The sequence below is a fragment of the Erythrolamprus reginae genome, chromosome Z, assembly GCF_031021105.1.
Source record: "Erythrolamprus reginae isolate rEryReg1 chromosome Z, rEryReg1.hap1, whole genome shotgun sequence".
Classification (NCBI taxonomy): domain Eukaryota; kingdom Metazoa; phylum Chordata; class Lepidosauria; order Squamata; family Dipsadidae; genus Erythrolamprus; species Erythrolamprus reginae.
The window spans coordinates 66,452,507-66,472,284 of NC_091963.1; positions in this window are offsets into that span (position 1 = coordinate 66,452,507).

Below are 19,778 nucleotides of genomic sequence, written 5' to 3' on the forward strand. Positions count from 1 at the left end.
GTCCAGAGGCGGGGATTCCCAGTGAGGGGAGGTTCAGGGGAATCCCAGCACTTTGGTTGGCAACGGAAGTCCGGAAGCGGGGTATCCCTGCGACAGCAGCTCGGGTTTGTAAGGTGAAAATAGTTTGGAAGAAGAGGCAAAAAAATCTCATATATATATATGTGTGTGTGTGTGTGTGTGTGTGTGTGTGTTCGTAGATTTTCATGGGTACAGGTATGACGGTCTTGATATATTCGGGTTTCTTCCCGTGTAGGATTTGGAAATTTCTGGCGACGTTTCGACGAGGTCTCACTCGTCATCTTCAGGCTGGTGTTTCTGTCCTTGTTCTAAGGCGAACACTGTGAGACCTGAGCTGCCTTCCTTCTATAAATACTGGTGGCTGGGTGTGGTCTGATGGCTCAGCAATTGCCTGTTGTGTAGAAACTTCCTGGTGAGTCAGTGGGGTAACATCTGGGGTCGTTGATGTAGCTGAGGTATGCTGATTAGTTAATGGTTGTAGATTAGGCGTGATATCCTGAGTAGTTGGAACTTGCAGGCTACTTGATTGTTTTACAATGTGTGTTCTGAGTCTGGTTTCTATGGCTGGGGTATGTTTGAGGGCTGGTTTCCAGATGTCTGGTAAGCGGGAGGTATCATCCCGCTTGTTCTTATTTTGGGGATGTTTTTCTATCTCGATGGCTTCCATGATTATTCTTTTGCTGTAGTGTTCTGTTTTGGAAATTAATTTGGTACTGTCAAAATCAATTTCATGTCCTGTAGTTTTGAAGTGTTGGAAAAGGGAGGAGGTTTTTTCTTTTTTCTTTAATGCATTCTTATGTTCTGCAACACGTGCATTTACTCTCCTGTTAGTTTGTCCAATAAATGTGGCTGGGCAGATTTTACACGGTACAGATTTTACACTGTTTAATCCCTTTATTCCACCACACTTTTGACTGTGTATTGACTTTACATTGTTGTTCCAGTTGCTAGAAAACAAACAAAAAGAAAAACCCCCAATAAACTTTGAACTTTGATTTTCTATTAAACCTACAACGCTGTTCCCTTATTGACAGAGACTGTCAGAGATTGGAGACTTCCTTACCGAGAGAGACTGTCAGAGACTGAACTTGTGAACTGTGATTCAGCACTATTGCATAAGCCCAAGGAGAGAGGAAAAGAAAAGGGAAGAAAACGTTCCTCGATACTATCTGCTCCTTATTGTTTTCCTTCCCACTCTTGAATATTTCTGCCTCCTGTTGCTCTCCCCTCTCAAATTTCAATTATTTTTCTCTTTTGAATACTTTATATGTTATTTGTTGCAATGTTGAGAAGAACCCTTGGATTGATTGATTTTTGATAATATTCTATACTGATATATTGCCATTACATTTTTGTACTGCCATTGATAATACTTTATACTGTTATATTATCATCACTATTAGAGATCTATTGAACCTATGAATTAATTGAATTACTGAGCTAGATTTACTTACTGATTTATATCTAAACTAATAATTTATTTATTGACCTACATACATAAATGCTGATGTGTTAACTTATCTACTTATTATCTACTTATTTACCTATCTATCAATATAAATACTACAATTTGCTAAACGACTGTATCTAACTATTATAATTATTAATTATTATATATTAATTGAAAGTTACTTTCCATTACCTATTACTTACTCAATTATTCTAACTTATTCTAACTTACTTGAATACCCATATCTAGAACATTAATAATACTTATTAGATATTGATATAGAACTGTATATTGACATTTTTGAGTCTTAAGAATTGGATTATAGAGCCTATTATAAGTTTATTATAAGTTATCTTACTATAAGTTTATTATAAGCTATCTTATTAAAATTAATATAAATCAACAATATCAAACATTTTGAATATAAGCTAAACTAATATTTCTGTATCTTTTACTATACTCTATCTGACTTTCCCATAAAATATTCAAAATGTAATCTACTAATACAAACACAAGTACTAAAGCTTGGAAGAAGGCAACACCTCAATCTTGAACCCCGACCATCCAGCGTAACTTAGAAAACTCTTCTACTGACAAAACATCAGCTGTACAATCAGAACAAGCTGCACCCATCACCTTAGCTGCCCTACAAGAGATAATGATTAATATGCAGAAATCAATGGATTGGAATTATGAATTAATAATGGGAAATATGGGTGCAATGAAGGAAGATATCAAAGAAGATATTAAGAAAATTGACGATCGTGTTGGACAGCTTGATGAGAAGATAGCGATGATGCATGGAACCCTCACACAGAATGATGAAAAAATTTAAAAAATTGAGGAACTAAGTGATAGAATGGAAACCAGATTACAATACGCAGAAAGTAGAACAGAATATATTAATAAAAATCTGGAAGAGGCCATTTTAAATCTCGAGCTTGAGAAATCAGCATTCTTCTTGAGGTTTCAGAATATTAGCGAATCAAGTGAAGAAAACCTGCCCCAGATCATGTCAGAAATTCTTGCACCCATCGCAAACAAAACGCCACAGGAAATGTACCAACAAATGGATGAAATTTACAGACTATCGACAAGCTATGCAAAAAGAAATCACCTACCTAGGGAAGTACATATTAGATTCACAAAGCGTACTATAAGAGACGAAATCTATAATATGTCAAAGGAAAATCCTCCATCATATAAAGGAAAAGAGATCATAGTCCTTCGTCAAGTTTCCAGACGAGTGCGTGAAAAGCGGAAACCCTATCAAACCCTAGCTAATAAACTCAACAGAAACAAGATACCATTTAGATGGCTGACACCTGAGGGCATGCTTATCTCCTTAATTGACAAAAAATACAAAATAACTTCGATAGAAGATGCAAGGGACTTTTACGACCAAATCATGAAAAAGGTAGATGAGGAATGTATTAGGGAACAAGAATCAAAAGATAAATCTAGCCTGGATGAAATTAGCTCTGAAGACACTCTCGCAGATAAGGAAACTGGACTTAAATTAACGGAAGAATATGGCAGAGATGGCCCAACAACAAGATCTCAAGCGGAGGCGAGAAAGGAGAAAAGAAGAGAACCAGCAAACTAACTTACATCACAAAAAAACCTTACCGAACAATGAAATAAGACTATTCTCTATCAATATCAACGGCCTCAACTCTCCTAGTAAAAGGAAAAAAACATTCTACAAAATTGAACAACAAAAAGCAGATATAATCTGTCTCCAAGAAACGCATGTAAGAAAACAAGACCAACTAATCTTAAACCATCCCAAGCTTGGAGAAATCTTCTCATCCCTTGCCCAAGTCAAGAAAAGAGGAGTAGTACTATACATTAAACCTAAACTCAACCCCAAACTAATTTACACAGATGACAATGGACAGATATTAATAGTACAAATTACATCAGGAACAAAAAAAATACATATAATCGCAATCTATGCTCCCACAATAAATCAATCCACTTTTTATGCAAAACTACATCAAAAAATTACGGAATTAAACTTGACAAATATAATAATAACAGGCGACTTCAATGCAATATTAGACAGGAAAAAGGATCATAAAAGCACTAAACAAATGAAAAAGAGAAAACAACTACCGACAACTTTTGAACAACTTACAACTGAATTAGCTCTAAAAGACATATGGCGTCACTTTAATCCAAACAATAGACAATACACTTTTTTCTCTTTTCCTCACAAGTCATGGTCCCGCATTGATATGGCCTGGGCTGATTTAGAATTTATCAACGAAGTAACAGACATACAAATACTTCCAAACTCCTGGGCAGATCATAACCCCATATTGTTAAAATGGAGAGATTCAACTAATAACCATTCAAGACGATGGACTATGAACCAAACAATATTTAAAGAAGAAAACTTTCAAAAAATGTTAAAATAAGAACTATGTAAATTTCTCCAAATTAACAATGATGGTAACACTTCCACACAAAACCTATGGGACACAATGAAAGCCTATGTGCGAGGAATCTATATTGCATACCAAAGTAAAAAGAAAAAACAGAAACAAAACAGCCTATCCACACTAAAAATAAAACTTCAGAACCTTGAAAAAACCCTACAAACAAAGCCAGACAATACCGAAACTTTAGGAGAACTGAATATTACAAAACACTACATAAACCTACAAACTCAAGAAGAACTCTCACATAAATTAAGGATTGCCAAACAAAAACACTTTGAATTTGCAAACAAACCTGGGTGATGGTTAGCCTCAAAACTCGCTCATCAAAAAGCAGATAAAATTATAGAGGCAATATATGATCATACAGGTGTTTTAAAAACAATACTTAGCGATAAAAAACAAATAATTAAATCCTTCTTTGAGGAATTGTATAAAAAAGATGACGTAAATGAACTATTCGAGACCTTAGAAAACACAGAAAAAATAAATAAGGAAGATCAGGATATGCTAAATGACAAAATAACATCAATAGAACTAATCAATGCAATTACGAAACAAAAAAATAATAAAATCCCGGGTACAGACGGTATACCTGCCGAATTCTACAAACAATTTCAAGAAATCCTGGAGCCTATAATGTGTTGTTATTCAGCCTGAGGCTCCTCAGGGACTGGCTGGATCTCTGCCGGATCCATGCCCAGAGGACGAGGACAGTGACCAGAAGGGGGAGGACCAGGCAGACGGGGGAGAGGAACATCAGGAAGAGGAGGGAAAGCAGCCTGAGACCCCCGGGGGGGGGGCTCTCCCCAGCTAGTAGCCTGGATTCATTGGATGAAGACGCACAGGCTATAATAGACATGAGGCAGCGACGTGCAGCTCAAAGAAGGGACCAATTAGAAAGGTATTTACATCCCTGAATTGGCAACAGCTGCGTTTGGGTGTGGTTCTCCTCAGCAGGGCTGAAAAGGCAGGCCCGCCCTTACAGTCTTGTGGAGAGTTATCAATTGGGAGTCCTGTGATCTTGCTTCGATTCTTGGCGTCTCTGATCTTGGCTTGTGGCCTAGAAGTCTGGAAGACTTGGGGGAGGCGTGGGTTTTATTATCTCCAGCATTGTTTTTGCCAGCAAGAATTCTGTTTTATTGCCTGGCCTTCGTGAAACCTCTGTGAAGCTTCAGAGTGTTCCTGTCTGTAAGAACAGTTTTTGCTACCTGTGTTTGCTTGGAATTATATAAACTGCCTTTGCTTTTTACCAGTGTGTCTGGATACTCTTTTTGGTTGGTGTTGGCTTCTGGGGGGGACCCAGATAGAACAGTATAACTCTCCACCAACCACCAGACACCTGGTTCACAGTTTGGGGGGTGGTTTGTTTGTTTTTTCTTCCTGCTCTCTGCTGCTGGTTCCTTGTTTGGCATTTTTGCTTTTTGGGTTCCTGTTTTTGCCTTCCACCATGGCAGTTTCTGCAGCTGACATGCAGGCTGTGTTTGATGAGTTGCGCAGGGACATTGCGCAGTTGACCCAGACGGTCCTGGTGTTACAACGCCAGGTGGAGGATTTGTCCCAAGCGCCCCCACCCCAGGCGCCCCCTGTAGTACCTCCTCCACCGCCTTTGCCCAGGAGGAAATGTTTCGTGGCGATGCCAGAAAAGTTCTGGGGGGACCGGCGGCTGTTTTCTGCGTTCCTGAGCCAAGTGCAGCTGTTTATAAATGCCCAGATGATGTACTTTCCTGGAGATGACCACAAGGTGGCATTTCTTTGTAGCTTGTTGGCTGGCCCTGCAGCGTCGTGGGTGGCACCGTACCTGGCTCGGGATGACCCTCTACTTCAGAACTTTGCTGCTTTCTGTGACCAGCTGCATCACCAATTCGCGGACCCGGTGCAAGAGCAGACGGCCACGCAGGCACTGAAGCAACTGCGCCAGGGTTCACACCCCCTGGCGGACTACATGGCTGACTTTCGGTCTCTGGCTGGGCAAGTCCAATGGAATGAGGCTGCCCTGGTCGAGGCCTTCCAGGATGGACTATCGGACACTATGTTGGATGAACTGGTGCATGAGGTGCTGCCCGGCACTCTGGACGCTTTGGAGCAGCATTGCCTGGCAATAGAGGCCAGGCTGTTGGCCAGGGAAGTCCGTCGAGCGGGACGGTCCAACCCCCGTGCATCAGGCGTCCCGCCGACACCTGTTCCACGGCGGGGATTGTCGACGTTTTCAACCAGCGCTGCCTCCACGCCTGATGGATCGTGTTGCCACCAGGGAGCCGATGGATGTGAGTTACACACGACCCCGCCAGACCCCGGAAGAAAGGGGGCGTTGGCGGGCGGACGGGTTGTGTTTTTATTGCGGGGCCCCAGGACATTTTGCTGTGGTTTGTCCCCACAAAAGGCGGAGCACGGTGGCTGCCGCCGTTCCAGTACCCTCCAGCTCTCCCGTGCTTCCAATGGCGTCCCCCATGCAGTTCCAGGAGACAACCCCTTGTGTCCCTGTCCCTGTCATGAACTCTCTGATGGCGGGGCCTTCGTCTGGACGTCCTCAGTCGCCGGAACAGTCGGGAAACGAGGGAGGCCCGGCTTGGTGGCAACACTAGGTCGGGCGGGGATCCCACTTTCTCCTGACTCCACGGCTACCGACTCCGGACCGTTTCGACACCTGACGCTCACTGTGACTCTGCATATTGCTCAACGGACTCAGACTTATCCAGCGTTGGCCCTCGTGGATTCGGGGGCGACGCCAAATTTCTTGGACGAAGCCTTTGCCCACCGCCATTCCTTGCCCCTTTGTCTTGTCATCCCTCCGTTAACTGTGGAGACCATTGATGGGCGGGTGTTGCTGGCTGGTCCCATCCATTTCCAGACCCTGCCGGTGCGGATGTGCATCGGAACTCATGAGGAGGCCCTGCAGTTTTATGTCACCAAGGGGCTTCATTTTCCCCTCGTGCTGGGGTTGTCGTTGCTGCGCGCCCATGACCCGCATGTGGTGTGGTCCCAGAACCTGGTAACATTCTCCAGTTTGCATTGTGTGGACCACCACCGACATGTGTGCGCAGCCCATGGCCCAGTAGTTCCCGCGATCCAGTTACCTCGTTGCCTCGAGGAGTTCGCCGATGTTTTTAATGAGAAGGAGGCAGATCAGCTACCACCGCATCGGACGTATGACTGTGCCATAGACCTGATCCCTGACGCCAAGCTCCCGGCTGGTCGTTTGTACTCCATGTCAGAGCCGGAGCTTGTGGCTCTCAAGGAGTTTATTGAGAAGAATTTGGCCAAGGGATTTATTCGGCCATCCAAGTCCCCTTTGTCTGCCCCTGTTTTGTTCATGAAAAAGAAAACGGGCGATCTTCGCCTCTGCTGTGACTATCGGCGCCTTAATGCCATCATGGTGTGGAATAGCTACCCCTTGCCCTTGATCCCTGAACTCATGGACCGGTTGCGGACGGCAACGGTGTTCACCAAAATTGATTTGCGCATTGCATACAATTTGGTCCAGATGCGGGCCGGGGATGAGTGGAAGACAGTGTTCGGCACACGTTACGGCCACTTTGAATACACCGGGATGCCCTTTGGCCTCACCAACGCCCCGGCCGTGTTTCAACATCTGATGAATGACGTGTTCCGGGACATGTTGGACCATTTCATTGTGATTTCCCTTTATGACATTTTAGTGTATTCCCCGAACCATGCCACGCACTTGGGCCATTTGCGCTGGGTCCTGCTCCGGTTGCGGGAGCAGCATTTGTATGCCAAGCTGGAGAAGTGCCAATTCTTCCAGACTACCGTCGAATTCCTTGGGCACATTTTGTCTCCAGGTGGCATTTCCATGGACCCGGGCAAAGTGGCCGCACTTCAGTCTTGGCAACCTCCACGATGGGTGAAAGACATACAACGTCTTTTGGGGTGTGCGAACTACTATCAGGCTTTTATTCCGGGATATGCCACGTTAACCACGCCCTTGACTCGGTTGTTACAAAAACAAGTCCCGTTTGGTTGGGGGGAGGTGGAACAGCGGGCTTTTGATGCCCTGAAAGCGGCGTTCATGGTGGAACCACTTCTGCGCCATCCTGATCCTGCTTGGCCGTTTGTGTTGGAAACAGACGCCTCGGACGTAGCGGTTGGCGCAGTGCTCCTCCGAGCCCATCGTCCCGGTGACATGCTGTTTCCTTGTGCCTACTTCTCCCGCAAATTGTCACCCTCGGAGAGAAATTATACTATTTGGGTGAAGGAACTCTTAGCGGTGAAGGCCGCCTTTGAGCATTGGCGGCATTACCTGGAGGGGGCCCATCACCAGATTGAAGTACGGACGGACCACCGGAACCTCAAGTATCTTCAGACGGCTCGGAAATTGAACCAGAGACAGATCCACTGGTCCTTCTTTTTTGCGCGGTTCAATTTCTGCATCAGGTACACTCCCAACACCCAGAGCCCTCGAGCGGACGCCTTGTCTCGCAAGCCGGAGTACACGCACCCGAAGGAGCCGGCTCCTCTGCAGACGGTTCTACCCCCTGCAGCTTTGGCTGCGACCCAGGACCCAGTGGACTTGCATTGCTGTTTACGGGAGGCGCAGCGGGAGGATGGGTTTGTAGCGCAGAGGGTGCGGGAGTTAACACCCAATTCCCCCTGGACGTTCCAAGACGGTCTGCTCCGGTATCGGGGGCAGCTGTATGTTCCCGCTGGCCCAGTGAGGGGCCTGATTATGGCCCAGTGTCATGACTGTCCAGTGGCGGGGCATTTTGGCCTGTTCAAAACATTAGAGCTGGTCACTCGGACATTCTGGTGGCCACGCATCCAAGATGATGTGCGTTCCTATGTGGCCACCTGTGTCCGGTGTCGTACGGCCAAGGGGGTGACTGGAGCCCCGCCAGGATTACTGCAACCTTTGCCCACGCCTGAGAGACCCTGGGGTGCCGTGTCCATTGACTTTGTGACCCATTTGCCTTCCTCTGCTCTCTTCACGGTAGTCATGGTGGTGATGGACATGCTCACCAAGATGGTTCATTTTGTACCTTGCACTAGGGTGCCCACTGCCCAACTCACGGCCCAAATGTTTATCAGCCACGTTTTTAGGTTACATGGGCTTCCGGATCGGGTGGTCTCTGACAGGGGAACACAATTCACAGCCCGGTTCTGGCGGGAATTGATGTTGGCCTTGAATGTGTCTGTGTGCCTCGCATCGACGCAGCACCCCCAGACTGATGGAGGCACAGAAAAGGTCATAGGGATACTGGAGCAATACCTAAGGTGTGTAGTGGCGGATCGCCAGTCTGATTGGTCCAGGTTCCTCCCTGTAGCGGAGTTTGCTTTTAATAACTCCCGCCACTCCTCGACCTGACTCACACCCTTTTTCGCAAATTATGGCTTCCATCCTCACTTCTTTCTCTTGACCCTCCTAGATTCCCCGGTGCCTGCTGCCGAGGACTTCCTCTCGGAGCTGCAGGCGATCCACAAGATGGTGAAAAGGTACCTGAATAAGGCCAAGGAGGACTATAAGAGAGTGGCTGACCGCTCCAGATGGGATGTGCCCCCCCTTGGTGGAGGGGGATCAGGTGTGGCTGTCCACGAAATACATAGCCTCCAAATTACCCAGACACAAATTTGATCCCTGGTTCCTGGGCCCTTTTCCCGTTGAAAGGGTGATCAACCTGGTGGCCTACCGGCTCACCTTGCCAGCCAACTTGCGGGTCCACCCTGTGTTTCACCGTTCGCTGTTAGTCCCTGTCCTTCCCGATTGTCCGCTCCGTCCCAACGTTCCCGTGTTTCCTGCCCCATGTGTTCATGACCACCTCCCTGAGGCTATGGTACATACCATTCTGGATTCCCGTTGGGTGGACGCTTGCTTCCACTACAAGGTGCAATGGGTGGAGGCGGACCCAGATGATTGCTCCTGGGTGGAAGCTGCGTTGTTGGACGCTCCCGACCTTATTCGGGATTTTCACACCCAGTTTCCCCAGAAACCACGTCCTCTCCACTGGCAGGTGGGGAGGGGCCTTCCGAGGGGGGGATTGTGTTGTGATTCAGCCTGAGGCTCCTCAGGGACCAGCTGGATCTCTGCCAGTTCCATGCCCAGAGGAGGAGGACAGTGACCAGGAGGGGGAGGACCAGGCAGACGGGGGAGAGGAACGTCAGGAAGAGGAGAAGGGAGAGCAGCCTGAGACCCTCGGGGGGGGGGCCTCTCCCCAGCTACTAGCCTGGATTCATTGGATGAAGATGCACAGGCTATAATAGACATGAGGCAGCGACGTGCAGCTCAAAGAAGGGACCAATTAGAAAGGTATTTACATCCCTGAATTGGCAACAGCTGCATTTGGGTGTGGTTCTCCTCAGCAGGGCTGAAAAGGCAGGCCCGCCCTTACAGTCTTGTGGAGAGTTATCAATTGGGAGTCCTGTGACCTTGCTTCAATTCTTGGCGTCTCTGATCTTGGCTTGTGGCCTAGAAGTCTGGAAGACTTGGGGAGGTGTGGGTTTTATTATCTCCAGCGTTGTTTTTGCCAGCAAGAATCCTGTTTTATTGCCTGGCCTTCGTGAAACCTCTGTGAAGCTTCAGAGTGTTCCTGTCTGTAAGAACAGTTTTTGCTACCTGTGTTTGCTTGGAATTATATAAACTGCCTTTGCTTTTTACCAGTGTGTCTGGATACTCTTTTTGGTTGGTGTTGGCTTCTGGGGGGGACCCAGACAGAACATAATGTTACCTCTTTTTAATGAAATCTTCGAAGGTTCAAAACTCCCTTCCTCTTGGAATGAGGCTTACATAACTTTAATACCTAAAGATACACAAAACAGAGCTTACATCCAAAATTATTGCCCAATATCCCTGCTTAACTCAGACTATAAAATCTTTGTATCTATCATAGCTGAAAGATTTAAACGAATACTAACTATTAGAATACATACAGACCAAAATGCAAGAAACATAGCAACAAACACAAGGATTATTTTGGACTCTTTAGAATATTACGATAAAAATATAGATAAGCCAGTAGCATTCTTATTCATAGATTTACAGAAAGCCTTCGATAGTTTATACTGGCAATTTTTCACAATACAAATGGTGTCAATGCAACTTGGTAATAAATTTACAGAACTCATTAAAACTATATACTCAATACAAACAGCTAAAATACTGATAAACAATGATATGACAGAAACAATAAACATTAAAAAAGGAGCGAGGCAGGGCTCTCCCTTAGCCCCCCTGATCTTCATTTTCGCTCTAGAAGTTCTACTAAATAAAATAAGACACAAAAAGGAAATCCAAGGATTAAAAATTAAAAGTGAACACTATAAACTTCAAGCATTTGCTGATGACATGGTGTTCATTGTACAAGACCCCTTAAAATCTGCACCTATTCTAATTAATGAAATAAATAAACTTGGAGAGATTGCCGGACTAAAAATTAGCAGGGAAAAAACAAAAATGATAACAAAAAATATGACAAAACAGCAGATATTGAAACTAGAGGAATTTACTAAAATTAAAACCGCCAAAAAAGTTAAATACCTAGGACTATGGATTACCGTTAATTGTAGCACTATCAAGAAAGACAATTACAATAAACTAATCAATGAAATGGACAAAGATTTTTGCAGATGGTCGAAGCTCCCACTTTCTATAATGGGGAAAATTGCTGTAATTAAAAGCAATATACTTCCTAGATTTTTATACCTTTTTCAAACTGCACCCATTAAATTAAACAGGACTTTTTTCAAAAATGTACACAAAAAAATTCACAAATTTATATGGACAAAAAAAAAGGCCAGAATAAAACTTAAAGACCTACAAGACCATAGGTCAAGAGGTGGATTCGGGTTACCAAACATGGAACTATATTACCATGCTTCAATTACAAATTTACTGAAAGAATGGATAACACTTAAAATTTTTAGAATATTAACACTTGAAGACTATGACCTTCAATCCGGGTGGCACAAGTTTCTGATGGCAGACACAGGTAAAATACCAACACACTTCAGATCACACTACATACGAAAAACCTTAATTAACACCTGGCACTTCATTAAAAAGAACCACTACCTCTGTATCCCAAAATGGATATCCCCAACAGAAGCAATTATATACCCGAATGCATTAACCCCTGACAAAATTATAACATATGACCAACTGTTAAATGAAAATAATGATCTGATCCCTAAACAAAAACTCATGGAAAAAGGTATTAAAGTGGATTGGTTACACTACCTACAAATTAAATCAAAATATAATGAAGATAAGAACAAATTAGGCTTTCAAAAAAAATAATCTCCTTGATAAGATAATTTTTGCCCCCCCCAAAAAACAAATATCAAACATATACAATATCCTCCTCCAACACGATACTGTAGAAGAAATAGTTAAAGGAACTATGATAGCGTGGTCACAAAATTTTGGGTACACTATTTATTTATTTATTTATTTATTTATTTATTTATTTATTTATTTATTTATTTATTTATTTATTTATTTATTTATTTATTTATTTATTTATTTATTTATTTATTTATTTATTTATTTATTTATTTATTTATTTATTTATTTATTTATTTATTTATTTATTTATTTATTTATTTATTTATTTATTTATTTATTTATTTATTTATTTGATTTGTATGCCGCCCCTCTCCGCAGACTCGGGGCGGCTCACAGCGTAACATAACAGTTTGTAACAAATCCAAATATAATTCAAAACATTTAAAATAACCCCATTTTGTTAACAAACATACACTCAAACATCCCATACATAAAATGTGCATGCCCGGGGGAGGTGTTTCAGTTCCCCCATGCCTGACGACAGAGGTGGGTTTTAAGAAGTTTACGGAAGGCAGGGAGAGTAGGGCAGTTCTAATCTCTGGGGGGAGTTGGTTCCAGAGGGTCGGGGCCACCACAGAGAAGGCTCTTCCCCTGGGGCCCGCCAACCGACATTGTTTAGTTGACGGGACCCGGAGAAGGCCCACTCTGTGGGACCTAATTGGTCGCTGGGATTCGTCCGGTAGAAGGCGGTCTCGGAGATATTCTGGTCCAGTGCCATGAAGGGCTTTAAAGGTCATGACCAACACTTTGAATTGTGACCGGAAATTGATCGGCAGCCAATGCAAGCTGCGGAGTGATGTTGAAACATGGGCATACCTAGGTAGGCCCATGACTGCTCTCGCAGCTGCATTCTGCACGATCTGAAGTTTCCGAACACTTTTCAAAGGTAGCCCCATGTAGAGAGCATTACAGTAGTCGAACCTCGAGGTGATGAGGGCATGAGTGACTGTGAGCAATGAGTCCCGGTCCAGATAGGGGAAAAATTTGGACTGTTAACTATAAACTAACGATGGCAACTTCATATAAGGAAAATCATTACAAAATGTTCTACAGATGGCACTTGCCACCTGCTAGACTTGCAAAAATGTATCCAAACCTATCACCACTATGTTGCAAGTGCAGGGAAAAACCAGGTACATACTACCACATCTGGTGGACATGTTAAACCACCCAAAAATATTGGTATAAAATCAAAACTATGTTAGAACAAATTACTTCCCAGAGCATCCATGCAAAACCCAAACTATTTTTATTAGGAATCATAAGACAAAACTTTAGTAAAGAAAACAGATATATTATAATTCACATTATTACAGCCGCAAGGATTTTATATGCACAATTCTGGAAACAAGAAAAAAACCCAACCGTTCTATCACTTTTGATTAAAATAATGGAATGTGCAGAAATGTCCAAGCTCACAATGGAATTGCAAAACAAGGATGAGACAGATTTCTACAAAGCATGGGACAAATGGTACCTTTGGTTAAAAAAAAGAAATAACTTAAAAATTATTCATCAAGAAAAATATCCAACAAAAACAGCTTGAAAAACTAGCAACCTACATCACAAATCATAACATTAAATTGAAACGACAAACTGTAAACATCGATTGACACAAACTTTAAATTACAAAGAAAACAAACCCTTAAACCACTGATACGTATTGGCACTAACAATTACATCAAAAACATATGGATAAAACCTTAGGGAAATCTACACCACCTATGCTTAAACCACAGGCCGCAAAGTATGAAAACCCCAGTTCTAACGCTGGCCTTCTCTTCTTACCACTCCCCTTTTGCTCCAATTTCCTATCCCTCTTCCCTTTATATCTCTTTCCCTTCCTCCCCAACTCCCTACCTTTCTTCTTTTCCCCCTCCCCACCTACCTGTACTATATAAATAAATTATAAATGTTAGAATGTATATTATATATATCCCTTTTGCTTTTCTGTACCCTGTTTTTAATGTATATATTCAATAAAAATATTTTCTAAAAAAATAAAAAAATAAAAAAATTAAGATATATATGGAGACTTCATGTAATGCTGCCACTGCCTTGAGACATTCACTATCACTAGATGCAATTATTGTTTATTGGTTTAATGCCTGAGGATTTCTTGGTGTTCTCTGAGCTTGCTTGTTCTCTTGCAGTCATTTCATTACACAAACCAGGTAACATCATCAGTGCTAGTGCTAACCATTTTAATGGTTTGCAAAAGAACCTACCCTATAGAGAATAGATCTATCTACATTCAATACATAGCTGAAGAAGGCTATTCTATTGAGCTGTTTCTAATCACCAGAAGTTGATATCAAATAAAATGGGATGGTACTGTTGGTAAACAAAATATATCATTGACCAAATATAACCATCAACCAATCAACCAATCCCCAGCCCCTTTGATCCCAGTCTGGTATAGGACAGTTCTTAGGTTCTTGATAGAAGAGGAATATGAGAACTTAGCAATTTTTAGCATGGCTTCTGTTCAGTAAATACCCAGAGGAGATAGGGATATTATCACACTACTACATCAGTGTCACAGTTATGATAATAGAACCTATATTTAGGCTTTTTCTTAAAAAAATGAGCAACTTTGTTTGACTTGAAAGATAAATAGGACAATCAGATACAGTTAATCTTTGAATAGGAGACCATCAAGGGAGTTCAAGGCTGCAAAGCAACAGCAAACCATTATTATTAGATTATTTATTAGATTTCTATGCCGCCCTTCTCAAACGACATAGGGTGGCATACAACATTAAAAAAATACAGTACAATACACATGTATAGAAATCTAATATTAAAAATTACTATGAAAAAACTATTTTTTTAAAAAAAATCATTCCAACTCAAGCATCCACATTCACCTAATCAATCACTCATGGCTATGGCCAGAATTGATCTCAATACTCACTGCCACCATGCCTACCAGCAAAGATGGGTGTTCAAAACTTTGCGAAAGGCCAGGAGGGAGGGAGCAGTATGTATCTCTGGAGGGAGTTCATTCCAAAGGGCCAGGGCTGCCACAGAGAAGTCTCTTTCTCTAGGTCCACCCATGCAACATTATCTGGCCAATGGGACCTGGACAAGGCTGACTCTGTGGGACCTGACTAGCTGCTGGGATACATGAGGCAGAAGACGTTCCCATAGGTAATCTGGTCCTACGTCATGTAGGGCTTTATAGGTCATAACTAGCACTTTGAATTGTGACCGGAGACCAATAGGCAGCAATGCAGCTCACGGAGTGATGTTGAAATGTGGGCAGATGTTGGGAACCCCGCTATAGCTCACGTGGCTGTATTTTGCACTATTTGTACTCTTTGAACACTTTTCAAAGGCAGCCCCATGTAGAGAGTATTGCAGTAGTCGAACCTCACAGTGAAAAGGGCATGAGTGACTGTGAAAAGTGACTCCCTCTCCAAATAGGGCTGCAACTGGTGTACAAGGCGCACCCGTATGAACGCCCCCCTCGCTACAGCTGAGACATGATCTTCTAAGCTGAGTTGTGTATCAAGGAGGATGCCCAGGTTGTGGACCCTCTCTGAGGGGGGCAAAGATGGAATTGTCCTTGGGGGGCAGGACCCACAGTCACTCCATCTTGTCAGGGTGGAGTTTGAACCTATTAATGCCCATCCAAACCTGACATCCTCCAGATGCCGGCACATTACTTCCACTACTTCACTGAGTTGACACGGGGTGGAAATGTATAGCTGAGCATCATCAGCATACTGATGGTAACTCACCCCATGCCGTCAGATGATCTCATCATTGTTCTCTTTAAACTGCGAGGCCACATGGCTGTGCAGGCAACAAGAAACTTCTACACAGCACTTTCCAAGTGCTGTGCAGTCAAATCCACCCCGCAAGAAGCCTGCTTATGATCACTTTATCTATCTAATCCTTCAGGATTGGGCGCCATAGAAGTCAAGTAAATAAATAAATATTGAATGAATGTAAGTCTCTGAATTCTGTCTGACTTTAAATTGAATGGGGTCTCAGTTTTGCAGTTCTCCTAATGTGTGTGTGTGTGGGGGGCGAAGTACAAGAGGAAAAGGAAGGAAAGAGGGAGGAGGGTGTGTGTATGGGTGGTGGTGGTGAATTTAAAAAACTTCGGCTCAAAGCTTCTAATCCAACATGGAGCCATCACCTGTGCCTCCTTTGCCTCACTCCCCAAAACTAGCCTTCATACCCCCACTTCCCGCCCAAATGTTGTGGCTACATAAATCTCCAAACCTCACACCTCCAAACAGTAATAAAGTGTCTGGTGTGTGCCTGCATCTCCCTCCCTGGCACTCATTAAAAATAGAAAGGGAGGGGGAGGAGGACAGGAGGAAGAAGATGGTGACTATTGAGTGGCTTCCTGCACTATGTCCCCAAACATTACCAATAGGCAACAGATTGCAAATTATGCAGACAGAAATTCTTGCCTATTGCCAGGTCATGGTGCTTTCTTTCTCCTGAAGTCTGGCTGATCAGACTACACCTCTCCTTCCCCTTTCCATTCAACCTGGTTTAAACCCCCCTTCCTTACTTTGGTCTCACCCCCTCCCTCCTCAATTGCAAATCACTCAGTGATAACAGATCTTTTTCCATCAACTGCAGGAGATAGTGCTAATCAATGTACCCTCTAATTTTTTTCCGGTGTGGGCGGAAAAGTATAGTGTCTGAGCGACAGTCCCTTTGGGACTGGGCGGCATAGAATAAATAAATAAATAAATAAATGAATGAATGAATGAATGAATGAATGAATGAATGAATGAATGAATAAATAAATAAATAAATAAATAAGAAAAAAAATCCCTTCTTCTTTATTAAAAGAAATTAATAATTTAAAAAAACCAAAATCCATTACAGTGATCCCCCGTTTATTGCGTCCCCAACCATTGCGAACAGGGTACTTCGTGATTTTTCAACCCAGAAGTCAAAATACCATCTACGCATGCGTGCCCGTTTTTTCTATGGGCACGCATGCGTAGATGGCAACCGGCTTCCCTGGGTCTTCCCCCTCTTGCTGGCGTCAGCGAGGAGTTTCCCCACCGCCCACGCAAACTCCTCGCTGCCGCCCGCCCTTCGCCCGCCCACGCGGTTCATTCTCGCCACTTTCGAGCTGAGTCCTGAAGCGAATTCGCTCCAGGACTCAGCTCGAAAGCGTGGAGAGCCAGCGTGGACAAGCCGTTCGCTAGCGCTGGCTATCGGCGCTTTTGAGCTGAGTCCTGGAGCGAATTCGCTCCCGGACTCAGCTCGAAAGCGCCGATAGCCAGCGTGGACAAGCCGTTCGCTAGCGCTGGCTATCGGCGCTTTTGAGCTGAGTCCGGAAGAGAATTCGCTCCCGGACTCAGCTCGAAAGCGCCGAGAGCCAGCGTGGACAAGCCGTTCGCTAGCGCTGGCTATCGGCGCTTTTGAGCTGAGTCCGGAAGAGAATTCGCTCCCGGACTCAGCTCGAAAGCACCGATAGCCAGCGTGGACAAGCCGTTCGCTAGCGCTGGCTATCGGCGCTTTTGAGCTGAGTCCTGGAGCGAATTCGCTCCCGGACTCAGCTCGAAAGCGCCGAGAGCCAGCGTGGACAAGCCGTTCGCTAGCGCTGGCTATCGGCGCTTTTGAGCTGAGTCCTGGAGCGAATTCGCTCCCGGAGTCAGCTCAAAAGCGCCGAGAGCCAGCGCGGAGGAGCCGAAGATTGGGGGCGGCGCGGCTATTTTAAAATGTCGCCGCCAGCATGGGGGGCTTGCCAGCACCCCCCGGACCCCCAACCCGGGTTTGGGGGGCTGCTAGGAAGCCCCCCATGCCGGCGGCAAACAGCCGCGCCGCCCCCAATCTTCGGTTCCTCGCTAGCGCTGTGGGAGTAAAAACACCATCTGCACATGCGCAGATGGTGTTTTTACTTCCGCAGCGCTACTTCGCGAAAACCCGCTCGTTGCGGGGGGTCCTGGAACGGAACCCTCGCAACGAGCGGGGGATCACTGTACTATTAAAACTAAATCAACCAGCAAAACCATAACTATTAATAAAAACAGGTGAGGGCTGGGGTTTTTTTCTCTGTTATTATTTAAGTGCTTTTACCATATGCTTTAAATCAAGAGTCACTTCTCTCTCTGTTTCTCTCTCTTTCCTGTCATTCTCTGCCTCAATCATTTTCTCATTTCTCTTTTCTCCCCTTTTTTCTATCATATCTCTCTATCTCTTCCTTCCTCTCTCATCTCTCTCTTGCTTTCTCTCTCTCACTCTTTCTCTCTTGTTTTCTTTCTCACACTCTTTCTCTCTCTTTTTCTCTTTCTCTTACTATCTCTTTCTCTCCCCACTTTCTCTCTCTCTCTCACTTTCTCTCTATCTTGCTGTCTGTTGCTCTCACTCACTCTCATTCTCTCTCTGTTCTTCTCAGCAGAGGCGCGCGCTCCCTATCCCCCTGCTAGCCCGCTCGTAATATTCAAAATAAGAAAAGCCTTCGCCGGCATCCAGACTTAAGCCATCATCCGTTTCTCCAACCCGGCGCCCTTGCCAAGGATGAGAAGGAAACGTTGCTGTGGCCCATGGATGATGGGAATCGGAGTCCCCCAAACTGCCCATCGGGGGTTTGTGCGATTGTGTGGCTGTGTGCGCGTGCACAGGCGCTCTAACCTCTCTTTCTCCACTTGCTTCTAGAGTAGAAGAGGGGAGTTCAACGTCCCGGCCTTGTTTGAAAAAAAGGGGGGGTGTCCCTCTCCGTGGGGAGGGTGGGGGATTGCACGCCTCTCCCACTCCCCATGCTTGGATAGGCGGCAGTCTCTCTCTTTGGAGTCCCGGGAGGGAGGAGAGGGATTGCACGCCCTTTCCCGGGCTGGGAAAAAGGGGGAATCTCCCATTTTCAGAGTCCGGGAGGACAGAGGGAAGTGAAGGGGGGGGTGTCGCACGCCCCTCCCCATTTTTTTTTGCAGAATCCGGGGGTGGGGGAGAAGGATAGCATTCCAGCCCCCCTAGCCCTTGTTAAAGGATGGGGAGGGGTCTTTCCCTTTTTGCAGAATCCGGGAAGGGAGGGGGATTGCACCCACGCCCCCCCTCACCCCTTGTTAAAGGAATGGAGGTCTCTTTCCTTTTTCCAAAATCTGGGAGGAGGGGAGGGGGATTGCATCCCCCTGTTGCCCCTTGTTAAAAAAAAGGGGGGGTCTCTTTCCTTTCTGCAGAATCCGGGAAGAGAGAGAGGGAGAGGGGCATTGCATGCCCACTCCCCGCTTGCAAAGGGAAGGAAAAGAAACTCCCGGTGTCGGTGGAAAGCAAAGCGGGGGTGCGCGCCTGCTCCCTCCTCCCTGCCCCGCCCTCCCTGCCTCTCGGGCACGCGCAGGGGGCGGAGGCGGGGTGCGGGGATCCCGGGTGGGGGCACGCGGTGTGCTCTTGGGGCTGGCTGGGCAGCTGGGGCTGCGGCGGGTCGGGCGAGCGAGCGAGCGGAGGGAGCCGCGGTGGGTGCGGGCGGCCCCTGCAGCCTGGCGGAGGAGCGCTCCTACCGCCGCTCCCTGGAGGCTTTCCTGGGCGAGTTCCGCGGACCTTTCCAAGCGGCCGCGGCTCCCTTCCCTTCTGCTGCTGGCGCCTCCCCCCCCGC